Raw genomic sequence first — 13,648 nt, forward strand, 5'->3', positions numbered from 1 at the left:
CCCTTTCATGGAGCCTGATATTTGGAAAACCACCTAAGTTATGTGAAGTGCAAAGTACAGATCACAGGTTTCTATGGATACAACCACGTCTTAATAGATAACAAAAATAATAAAATAGCACATAATTTACAAAATAAGTCCAGAAAACAAATTGGTCTCACAGTCAATACCATATTTAGTTTTTGTTCATATTGTTTTGTATATTATAGAGACATTGTTATCTGAAAATTAAGAGTTTTGGTATGCTTTGGTAATCAAATTTTTTTCCAAGTATTTCTTCCTCAAAGGCTAATTTCAAAAGTATCAGAAGAGCAAAATTTCAATGCATGTTGTCAACAGAAAAGTTGTACAACTCTCTAATGAGATTTTGAATATTTTAAAACCCTATATCAGAAAATGAGAATTAAGGAACTAATAGCAATAATCATCATTTTGTTTGTAGTGTGTAGTCAATACCATACAACAAATACATCACCAATGCTATCCTCCATTATAATAAAATTAATGCTACATTTTCATTTCAAGGGTACTTTATAATACTGTTTTACATATTTCTTTTACCCCTTATGAGGTATAATCTCTTTGTAAGAATCCCCTTGCATTACACAGCTAACATGTTTAAGATGAAAGTAGCTATAAACATATACTTTTTAACCAATTATAGATAGATTGGTATTTATTTATTTATTTTTTTAATAAATTTTTATTTATTTATGATAGTCACACACAGAGAGAGAGAGAGAGGCAGAGACACAGGCAGAGGGAGAAGCAGGCTCCATGCCGGGAGCCCGATGTGGGATTCGATCCCGGGTCTCCAGGATCACGCCCTGGGCCAAAGGCAGGCGCCAAACCGCTGCGCCACCCAGGGATCCCGATAGATTGGTATTTATTATTTATGGTAGATTTCTTTTTTTTTTTTTTAAGATTTTATTTATTTATTCATGAGAGACACACAGAGAGAGAGAGAGGCAGAGACACAGGCAGAGGGAGAAGCAGGCTCCATGCAGGGAGCCAGATGTGGGACTCGATCCCGAGACCCCAGGATCATGCCCTGGGCCAAAGGCAGACGTTCATCTGCTGAGCCACCCAGGCGTCCCTATGGTAGATTTCTAATCATTAAGTTCAGAAATGATTTGCTCGAAGTCTCTCTATTTGGATACAGATATAGAGAGCAATGACATAAATAAACATCTTGAACTGTACAAGTTAGTTCCAACTTGCCTTTCCTCAAATTTCATTATAAAAAATGTCTAAAAAATGTGAATATGAGACCAAAAGTGCTGGCTGGATCAAACTGCAAAAAACAAATAGTACTTACAAGGAAGTACTAAAAACTGGTCAGTGAAGGACAATGAAGTCAGATTCACCAAGTTCAAATCAGTCATTGATTAGCTGTGAGATCCTGCATCTTTAACTGAGAGTGCTAAAAGCACCTGCCTCATGGTGTTATTGTGAATTAACTGAATGAAATACCTTGAATAGTGTTTGGGACATGGTTTGCTATGCTGTCATTTTTATTCCAAGTATAAAAATTTTGATCCTAAATTTTTCAATAATTTATATATAACTTGAACCCTTTAAAATGCAGAGAGCTAGCTTATTTTTGAACACATATTCTGAATACATCTATAAGGAAAAATCCTTTTATAGGAAAGTAACTATTGATTTATTTTTCAAGCAAATACTGATTTTCATATTGGTCATGTATTTATTTTTTGTTTTAAAGATTCTATTTATTCACTTGAGAGAGAGAGAGAGAGAACTAGTGGGGGAAGGCAGGGACAGAGGGAGTGGGAGAAACAGGCTCCCCACTAAGCAAGGACCCTGAGTTGGGGCTCAATCCCCCAACTCTGAAATCATGACCTGAGCCAAAGGCAGATGCTTAACCAACTGAGCCACGCTAGCACCCTTTTATTGGTCTTTTTTTTTTTTTAAACTGTGATTTATTTACTTTAAAAAAATTAATGAAAAATTTAAAACCTCAAATAGGCATAGTTACATTTCCACTAATTTTTCACATTCTTGGACTCATTCTTTCAAAATACCTACTATTTGTGCTAGGTACATTAACTACAAAAATTATACAGTTCATCACATTTTGGATATCTGTTTTCCAGATTTTCCTGAATCTGGAATAGAGTCTGAACTTAAGTCCAACAATGTATTTTGACTTATGTCAGGTCTTAGGAATCTAGGCACTTCCTTCGCAGCATCTAATTAAATTCTCACTGATATTCCCAAGAAATAGATATTTCCTTGGCAGAGCTGAGACATCTAGAGCTTATGTTGTCTTCTAATTTAGCTTGGCTAGTTTGGGAGATCAGTGAATTCAAAACTTTATTGGACCAATGGAGGAGGCAGCCAGGTAAAAGAGCTGACATGTACATTTAGATCAGCGCTACTCCAGCAATGATGATACAGAGCAGTCACAAGGGAAAGCAAGTCTCGATGCAATAATCACCGATTTTTAGCAAATGGAATGCCATTTCAAAGAAATGTCAAAGAAGCAAGGCAGAGAGTTTGTCGGCTTGAGTAAAACTAAAATTAAAAGCACTGTTTTATTAGGAGGTCTCTTAATACACACCACAAATTATCTTTTTTTTTAAGATTTTTATTTATTTATTCATGAGAGAGAGAGAGAGAGAGAGAGAGGCAGAGACACAGGGAGAGGGAGAAGCAGGCTCCATGCAGGGAGCCCGATGTGGGACTCAATCCTGGGTCTCCAGGATCACGCCCTGGGCCATAGGCAGGCACTAAACTGCTGAGCCACTCGGGCTGCCCACAAGTGATCTTTAGAATGTGGAGGAATATTGGAAAGTTTGGGGAAAACATTTTGGAGTCATAATTGAACTTAACAGCCCCCAAGAACATGTAAATAAACCCTCTAGTGTAGTGTTTCTCAAAGTGTGATGAAACTAGAGTGTATATGTCCAGAAAGGTAGGAAGGACTGGGTATTTGTGGGAAATGCAAATTCCTGGGCCCAAGCTCAGATCAATTGAATCAGAGACTGTGGTGGTGGGACCCAGAAATCTGTGCTTTAAGATGCCTGCCAGATGATTCTGATGTATCATAAAGTTTGAGAATCACTACTCTTGTAAGACAATTTTCTTTAATAGGCAGAGGCTATAAATCTTAGAATTCATGTACTTCAGCCACACTCATCCCATTAGCTTGTACCCATATCTTATTCTTTCAGTGACAGCCACTCAGCTCACAAAGTATTATGCTCTAAAGCTATGAATCATATCACTTTTCTAATTGCTTATTTGCATTGTTAATGATTAACACTGTGCAACTAGCCTTGCAAGGACATGTCATTTAAGTTGACATTACTGAATCTAGCAAATTTGTGAGCCTCATACATTAAAGATACCATACTTTTATCAGAGCAAATATTAGAGCATTTCTTTTTGTATCTGAATACAGATTTGTTATATCTCTTTCCCTGAAGTCCAGAGTTTGATGAATGATATAGAACACTGAATTTGGGAAGACATACCACTTTTGAAGATCTAGTTTATAAAGATGAAATCCATTTTAAAAATTCTCTCATATCCCACTCTTTTTATTGTTTTTGAATAATAGAAATCTGCAAGATTATTAACTGCAGGCTGATATACAGTTTGCAAGTTACTTTTATATCCCTTTTTCATTATTTTTTATAATAACCCTGGGAAGTAAAGCAGAGCATTAATTAATTTATCCAACATATATTTATTGAACATTTGTATTGTGCCAGTCACTATTCTAGGTTCTGATGATACAGCAGTGAACGAAACAAAGTTTGCAGTCCAGAGGTAAGGTCCAGAGATGCAGATGTGGAAGTCATCCATGCGACGATATTTAAAAACATGGGACTGAATGTACCTAGGGAATACTGTTGCTAGAATAGCGAAAATGAAGTTCAAGTGAGCTCCAATGTTTAGAGATTGAGAAAAGGAAGAGGAACCAGCAAAGGAGATTGAGAAAGTGCAACTAGTAAGGTTGGAAGAGAAACAAGAAAGTATGAGAAGAGAAAGTGATCAGGTGAGTCAAGTGCTATCGAGAGGTTAAAGTAAAATGATGATTGAGTGAGTACAGACCACCAGTTTAGGAAACATGGAGATCATTGAATTAGGCAACATGGGGATTATTGGTGTCCTTGGAGGATGGATCAGACCAGCACAAATAAAATCATCGTCAGAATGCTTTCATAAGATTATGGAAGAGAGAAAACAGAAACACCCAGTATAACACTTCTATGCATTGTAGTATATAAAGGAGCAGAAAAATGGGGGTAGGGGGGTAGGGGTGAATAGGTAAGGGAGTTATGGGGCTAAGAGGATTTAAGATGAGAAATATTACAGAATACTATATATATTAGGAGTATTAGGGGTAGGAGAGGGAAAATTGATTAAGTAGAAGAGAGGAGGTTTATAGATGCCTCCATATTTCTTTAAAGCAATACTCGATTTTTCTCACTCTTCTCAATATCTTCAGTAAGTGGTGACAATTAATGTAATTGATTTGTCCCCAAAGTTTGCTACTTTAAAAGTATTTGAAACATCTAGAAGAGAATCATTGATAGAAAATGAGCTAGCATTGAGCAGATGTTTCTACACAGCTCTGCCCACAGGCAAAATAGGAAAGAATGGGGTTAAATTCATAAATCATTTTTTAAAGCTAAATTTTACTACCCCTACTTGAATGCAGTGTCTGGTATTTGTTCAATAGGAGATTTAATTTAATTGGGACATTTTCCTTTATACAGTATCTATTAGTTTTAACTGTCACAGATGCTAAGTATTCAATTTTACATAGTAGTTTTATAGAATGGGTTTTGGTATATACAAAAGAACTGGTATTTTAAAATAAAATGCTATGATAGATAGCTCAAAATCAAATTATTCCACTCAACGAGTGACAACTAGTAATCATAGTGTAAAATCATAGTGTAAAATTAAGAAAACTTAATAGTGTAAAATTAAGAAAACTCTTGATTTTGGTTTAAATTTGATTTTTTTTCTCTTAAGCAACTAAAATTAACTTTATAATCAGGACAGCTTAACTGTCTAGTACTTCGTCTCTCACAGTTTATGTCTGGATTTGCGGGGTTTCATCAACTCTACTGTGTATGTTTGGAAGGGCAGGATGTAAAACTTGCCCTGGGGCTCTGGAATTTGAACCCAGCCTTCTAGCTAGCTTCACAGAGAACACATCTGTATAATGTGCCAAAAATGCTAAGAATTAGCATCTTAATGCTAAGAATGATGTTTCAAAACTATTATCACTTTCACTAGTCAGGATATTGTGAATATTTTCCTAACTTGCTTGATATAAACATTTCACAAACTATGGTTTCCTCAAGTGTAAGCTGTTTGCTCAAGAAATGTTGAAGAGGGATCCCTGGGTGGCGCAGCGGTTTGGCGCCTGCCTTTGGCCCAGGGCGCGATCCTGGAGACCCAGGATCGAATCCCACGTCGGGCTCCCGGTGCATGGAGCTTGCTTCTCCCTCTGCCTGTGTCTCTGCCTGTCTCTCTCACTGTGTGCCTATCATAAATAAATAAATTAATTTAAAAAAAATGTTGAAGAGTCTCTGTTCACTTTGTTAATTTCTCAACCTATGCCTGGAGTTGGGGGTCTCACCTAATTGTCTCATTCTAATTACAAATAATTCCAAGACCCTACAGAGGGAATAGGGGCCAGAGTCACATGTTGTTCCCAAACTGACTGTGGACGTAGAAATTCCTATAAAGAATACTATGCTTTATCTGCTTCTTAATCCAAAATCCTTGTATACTAATTTAGAATGATTAACACTATCAGGATAAGTGACTTTTTTTTTTTTTTTTTTTTTTTTTTTTTAGATCTCATATTGGTGAAATGAACACATTTTAGGATGATTCCTTTTAAAATAAACACATAAATGCACAAACACAACTACACTGGGGCTAATGATAGAATATTTGGCTATTTCTTAAAACATGACTTCTTAAAAAAACAAACAAACATGATTTCTTATTATAGGCAAGATTTCCTAATTCTGTCAGTCTTATATGTATCTTAAACATTCTTTAAAGAACTGGATTTCCTTCCAAATTTTCTGGAACTCAAAACTTTTACTACTTCTGATGGGTTACTCCATCAATTTTCAATATTATCAACATCACAAGCATACAATCAGGGTGAATGAGTCAGCAAAAATTATTATTAAAGGAGGGTGTAGTATTGCTTTAAATGCAAATTGGTTGGCAAAGAGATGGTTTAAAACCAAACAGGGTATGTGTGTGCAGAATCCAAGTAACACAACTGAGTTTTTGGACTTTTAAAGGAAAAATATTTATGAAATTTAAGTGTTAAGACATAATGGGCTGGTAAATACTCATTGTATGCTTGGGAAGATTTTGGCAGATCTCTATGTCTGCCTTGGAAGTGACAGTTGTACTTAGGAGAATTAAATATATTATTATGGTTTAAAATAGCTCAGGGATGCGACAACATGGATAGACTTAGAAGGTATAATGCTTAGTGAAATAAATCAGATTGAAAAAGACAAACACCATATGATTTCTCTAATATGCGAAATCTAAAAAACAAAATAAACGAATGAATGAACGAAGAAACAAAAAGCAGGATCAGATCTATAAATACAGAGAATAAACGGATGATTACCAGAGGGAAGGGGATGGAGGATGGGCAAAATGGATGAAGGGGAGTGGGAGGTTTCCCATTATGGAATGGGTAAGTCTTGGGAATAAAAGTCACAGCATAAAGAATATAGTCAATGTAATGGTAATAGTTCTGTTTGGTGACAGACAATAGCTACATTTGTGGAGAGCACAGCATAACATATAGAGATGGGGAATCACTGTGTTGTATACCTGAAACTGATGTAACACTGTGTGCCAAATATACCCAAATAAAACAATAAAGAGATAATAGGGTTGCCTGGGTGGCTCAATTGGTTGAGCATCTGCCTTCAGCTCAGGTCTTGATCCCAGGGATCAAGCCCTGCATCAAGCTGTTTCTTCCTCTCCTTCCTGCTTGTGTTAGAACACACTCTCTTTCACTATCTCTCTCTCTCAAATAAATAAAATCTTTAAAAATGTTAAAAAGAACAATCAATACAATCAATAAATAAATAAATAAAAGCTCAGGGATTTCTATTAGTGCATAAACATATTTAAATATATAGGGAAATCTAATGTGTCAAATTTATAAGCTAATTGAACTTTAACCAAAAACAACTAAAAGTTATTTTGTAATCACAAAATGGAACACGTGACTTTCTGGCACCTATTCCTTCTGTAAAGTCTTGGAGCTATATGTAATTAGAATGGGACAATTAGTTTTGACCTCTAATTCCAGATACAGGTTGAAGAACAATCATCATTATAATGATAATGATCATGATGAAAATTGGAACTGAAATTTAAGGCTCAGAAAACTCTAGCGTTCTATTTCTTTAATTAAAGGAGTATTATTTTAAGTACAAGTAGTATTGAGGAGTGTTTACCTAACAAATAAATCTCCACTTAAATGGTTAAAGAAAAACCCCACAACTTTAATGGACACAATTTTGATGCTCAGAAATACATCAAATTCATTATACTAAACCACTAACTCCTTTCTATTTACTCCAAATTAGAGTCAATCTTGTTAAATATTTCAGAATTATTACAGCAAGGTTTTCTTGGACTTTTTAAAAAGTTAATTTTATAATTTTGGATAATATTATGTAAGCAAATGAATGAAAATGTGAAATTCTCCCTTAAAACTATGACCCTTAATAATTATTTGCAAGCACTTGGAAACATAAATATGGAATCTTATGTATGAAAGTTACTTATAATAAATGAGAAACATCTTAAACATCATTGGGACGCCTGGGTGTCTCAGTGGTTGAGTGTCCATCTGCCTTTGGCTCAGAGTGTGATCTCAGGGTCCTGAGATGGAGTCCCACCTCTCAAAATAATCTTCAACTACTTCTATAATCTTTAAAAAAAAATGGTGACTATCCTTAGCAAAAAAGTATAACATCACTTAGGGCAACAAAAAGAAGTTCAAAGCTCTAACAGTTATCCACATGACAACCAACATGCTTAAAAGAAAAAGTCACCTAGCATTTATATGAATTTTAGGTAACTGAATCCAAATGAGAACTTTTTTAAATTAAAGAAAAACAAAGGCAAGTAAAAGCTCCTAGAAAAAGCTGTCAGATGTTTTACATTGTACTCACTTTTTTGTTATATAGTATCTTTCATATGTACTACAAATATATACTTCTTTAATTCCTAAAGCTCTAGTTTACTAGACACATGCAATAAGTTAAAATTTGATCCTGCCTGCTAACAGATTAATATTATGTGTCTCCTAATTTTAAATTTTAAATCTGCCAGAATCTGCAAGTCAATTCAACCCAGCATATTATCATTAATTAACATTTAATGAATGCCCAAAGATATATGCAGTAGTATTAAAAGTCAGTAAACCAACTGCTGTTTGGGGGCATGTAATATGATTCATACATAATTGCCAAACTAAATCTGGATAAACTCTGAATATAGATTGGCAAATTGATGGACATATTATATTGATAAACTAAAGGCAAGATTCCTAAAAAGCATTCAGTGAGAAATAATAGAATATGAAAAAAATATAATGTAAAAAGGGCACCAAAGAAGTAATGCTGTCTTTCCTGATCTATTCTGTAGGGGTGGGGCTACAGGGCCAGGGGCAATGGCATAAAATAAATGGACTGGCACATAAACGTACATTATATACACCAAGATAGAAAAAGAAAAAGAAAAACATATAAAGCCAGTTATTTACTGAAGAAGAATGTTTTGTAGGTGAAAGCAAGACTAAATCAAGGTCACTGGGTTTCTCTTCAGCAGAGTCCATAAACACCTCCAACTTAGTAAACTTGATAGCTTAGAGAACAGCAAAACCTGACCCTACTCAGAAAATCTGAAGAAAGCAGGAATGAACTAGTTATAATAGTTTTTAAGAGATGTTTCTTGAATAAATGGAGAATTGAAGAATTATATGACTACGTTCATTAAAAGTCATTACTTAGTGCTCTTTAATATGCACACAAGCTGGGCCTGAAATATATTGAAATTCATGTAGGGAAGACCTTTGGATGGTTTACAACATATTACAAAGTAATAAGTGAGCAAAGATGGAAATTATTCGGTACCAATAGTAGAGGCCAACAGAGAACAACCATAAAAGGGAAATAAATGATAGCATTGCTTACTATTATAAGTGATCTCCGTCCAAGATGTAAATTATCATATAACTCCAAGTTGGAAAATTATTTTGTTGATTTGTTTGTTTGCCTTTTTAATCTATAGTTTCTCAGCCTAATAACAAGTTATCACTTTGTAGCTGAAGTGATTATTTGGAAATAGTCTCTGAGTCTAATGAGAATGCTTCTAGGAACTACACATAATTATCGATACTTTTGATATATTATCTCATTTAATCAGTGCAAATAACCTCCGAGGTAGGAATTACTGTTCCTGTTTTAGAAAAGGTAAAACTAAACACCAGAAGTATTTTGTTCATTTCTCAACATGACATAGCTAATAAATGGCAGGGCTGGAGTTTGAACAGGTTTCAGTTTGACTCCAAAGGAAAACTTTTCTTTTTTCATTATTCAGGTTGTTTTTCAGAGTCATGTTATGCTTTATCATGACTCACCCTGTACACCCTGTGCATAACATTTCTGTCTTCCTTTCTTCATTGAGATCTTAAGGATCTTACCCAAAATTAGAAGGCTTGCTGACTCTCCAAGTAAAGTTGGTCCCTCCCTCCTCCCACCACACTCTTTGTGTATCTCTGGTATGGCACATACAACATTACTGGCCATTTAAAGTGGAGTTGCATCATATAGGCATTTGACTTTGTGCATTCAAATATATTATTATTATTATTATTATTATTATTATTATTATCTAAAAGAAAATAATCCCCATAGTAGTACAAGTTTTTAAGGATCAGGACAGGTTTCAATAAGAGATAATGTGCCAAATATCTTCCATGTTCCCCTTCAAATACACTCTCTGCCCTTCTCTACCCAGCTTCCTGCACAGGGAGACTAACTGGTATGGATGATGGCAGTGGGTTTTTAGCCGACAGCTTCCCATTGTGTTTGGCCAATAGGCAGCCATGGCAGGAGACAGGCGGGAGGAAGAAGTGTAAGATCAGGCTATTTATTTCCTTGATTTCCTAGCTCTGGGGTTGCCTTGAGTTGGTTCTGTATTTTGATCAAAAATCACTACTCCTCCTCCCTGGAAAACTTTTCACATGGTACTCTTTTTTCAGAGTTCTACTAAGACCTTTTTGCCATTGTCCCTTAGACCTCAGACTGGAAAAGCTCCTTCGCTATTACTAAACCCATGTTATTTCACTATTGTTCGGAATCTCCCTACATGCCACCCACACTTGTACAAGTAATACTGTGGTACAGAAACTTTCTTCAAATTACCCTAACTTGAGAGCGTTACTTTTTTCAGTTGGGACTGTAATTAATCCAGTTCAGGGTGGGTAACCGATTCATTTTAAACCCTTTAAATCACAACATTCTCCTCCTTTCTAAAAGTCTGATATGTGGTTAGTTCAGTGTAAAGGAAAAACAAAATAAACTTCCAATTAGTTTAATGCCACACCTACTTACATTTTATATAATTTCAGGACTATGAAGGCACTGTGAGGAGTACAAAAAGAATTTATGATATACTCTCTCCACCAGGGCATTTTGATCTTATTAAGGATACAAAGCATGAAATGAAGAAAATTATAAAGGAAGCCATGAACTGAACAGTCAGGTGCAATCATTTATGATCCAGAGAATAAGAGGTATCATTTATTTATTATGGCTCCCACATACTCTGGACTTCCGCCAGCCTGGATCTAAGCTCTAAGAAACTCCCCGGCCTCCACAAGAGCATTCTCTTTTGGTCCATTTCCCTGAGCCTTTTTTAGCTCTTCTTCTACAGTGCCATATTTTTTCCAGGTTCACTGCAGATAACTGCTCTATTATTAGAAAATCCCCGAGATAAATTTAATAGAAACAAGGCATCATTTTTTGGATGAGTTCATCTTGAGCAGTGCTACATGGCAGGCACCAAACTAGTTAAGAACCGTTGATACAACGATGATTAAGTTATAATTGTTGTTTATAAGTGGCATGCCACCTGATAGGGGAAATTAACAAGTATATGCATCTCCAATTCCTAATTCCAATAAAAGTCAAAAGACTGTGGGTAAATACAAATGCTTATACTCACACAAACACACACATCTGTACATATAAACACACATACACTTAATATATACACATGTTCACACATGTGCACACCTTTGCTGGTAATTCTTAATCAGCCAGGAATTCATTTCCATATGAGCTTATAGAAAAGAGAAAATATATTATGTTGAAATCATCCAGGAAATCAGTTTCAAAAAGAGTAGAAAGTGTAGGGTCCTTGATAATTATCAAGATAATATTTCTTTTAATTGAATTCATCTGGATATATCTACTTGGGTTTCAGAAAGTGATTCAGGTGAGAAAAATATATTGAATGCTTCAATACATGTAAAATTTTAAATAAAATAAATTAGATATGAGTGGCTATCGATTTTTATGTTGGCTGCTATAGGAATAACAAATGATACAACATTGGCCACTGGGGGGCTTTCCCTTTTTCTTAGAACCTAGAAATATATTAACACTAGCAATATATTAACAACTATAGAGGTGCAAATTTGAAAATCTTTTTCAAAGATTTTGAAAATCTAATAAAGGAACTCAGATTTGGTCAAGGCTGAGTCTTTATTTCATAGTAAGTGTCTGAGCAAGCAAGATTTCTTATATATCAGATTTAATTTTCTATTCATTTTGTTTCTGTATGAAGATGAAAAAGATAAATTCCTTGCATGCATATCCAATCTCCATTTTCACCAATATTTACCCTCCTGTCAGAACTTTTAACCTTCTTCTTACCTAAAATAAAAATAATGAAAATGTCTCCGCAGTTCCTAAAGAATAGAATGAGGGAAATTTGCCTTGGATATGGACTTTGTTTATATATATGTAGGTCACAAATCTTTTTTTTTTTTTAATTTTATTTATTTATTCATGAGAGACACAGAGAGAGAGGCAGAAACACAGGCACAGGGAGAAGCAGGCTCCCTGCAGGGAGCCCAATGTGGGACACGACCACTGGATTCTGGGATCACACCCTGAGCCAAAGGCAGACGCTGAGCCACCCCAGGTGTCCCTAGATCACAAATCTTACGTAGCTCAGCCACATCTCCTTTATTCCTCACTTCATGAAATTTAGGCTGTGAATCAATTATTGACTTCTGGTGATGTTGATAACTTTAATGCCCAATATTAAACACGAAAAAAAAATCTCAATGCAGGTAATGGTGAAACTTGGAGTTCTGTTACTTACTTACATGAAATATGGGGTCAGTATGATGATTTTTATTACACTGTAATCTTCCATAGATCTGAGTTTTCAGCTTACGTCAGTTTGTAGAGCCAAGATTAGAATGGCTCGGAATTTAGGCAGCACCAAAATAATCAGTAATCAAGGTAAATGCTATTTTAATAACATATTAAAAAAACAAATTCACATAAAAAATCCATAATAAGCAAAATATCAAAATAAAAACAGGATCACTATTACAGATTTTTTTTTGCAAGTTTCCAATATCACTATTATTGATCCTAGCCCTGTTAGTTTGGATATTGTCAACCCCAACTAGTACTTTCCTTCCAAGCCCCCATATCTGCCAAGTAAGCACATTCCCTGCCTTCCAGATGCCATGGTTGTCACCATTTATCTGTTATGAGAAACAGCAGAGAATGATATAAGCAACTTCCTTATATGAATAATGGGTTTTAGTACGCTGGACAAATCCATAATATGTACTTTGTATGCTACTAGTTGTTGCCATAATTCTGAAGTATTTGTGATAGATTTTCACTATCTTTCTTTTGTATGAAAAATGAAAAAAAAAAAAAACCTCTGTGTATCCTCTTTTTATTATAAGCATCCTGCATATAAAATAGCTTCTGGACTAAGCAATGTCTTTAGTCTTTAGCACTAGGTTAAATACAGCTTAGCAGTGACCTTGGTGTCAAGATGAAATAAGCCGATGACCTCATTTGAGCTTCTTCCTGGCAGATGTCCAAAGTACTAATTGGCACCCAGGTGACAGCATCATGCAACTGACCAAGGTGAATCAAATGTGAGAAGTAATCCATGTACACAATTTCAGATCATCTACATACTTGAAACCAGGCATATTGTTTTATTTTGCTTTGCTCCACTAAATATGAGGAGACTGACTGCTTCTGACAGTCCTGCTATCAATACAATTTAAGGTAAAATGCTCTTTGTATGTATTAAGGAATAAGGTGCAACAAAACACTAATGTACAACATAAGCTCAGGAAGAAGACTAATGTTCAATGGAAACCAAATGGAAGGGAATCTTCTCGCCACACAGAACACATGGAAGCATGGCTCTTCATTTAACATTTTTCAGGGAATTTCACTGAGTGAAGAGCACAGGGGTAATTTCCAAAAAGGAAGAAAGAATTAGAATAAGAGAGGATGGGGCAGACAAAGGAAGAAAATGGAGACAGGGT

At 35.2% G+C, this 13,648-nt stretch overlaps 1 protein-coding gene across 6 annotated transcripts in view; it reads right to left on the reverse strand.

Moving 5' to 3' along the window:
• The window catches only part of ARHGAP24 (Rho GTPase activating protein 24), a 743,240-nt gene that overhangs the window by 84,041 nt on the left and 645,551 nt on the right, over positions 1 to 13,648 (reverse strand). The gene's annotated exons all lie outside the window — the stretch shown is intronic.

Source organism: Canis lupus, chromosome 32 (genome assembly GCF_011100685.1).
Source record: "Canis lupus familiaris isolate Mischka breed German Shepherd chromosome 32, alternate assembly UU_Cfam_GSD_1.0, whole genome shotgun sequence".
NCBI classification, from domain to species: domain Eukaryota; kingdom Metazoa; phylum Chordata; class Mammalia; order Carnivora; family Canidae; genus Canis; species Canis lupus.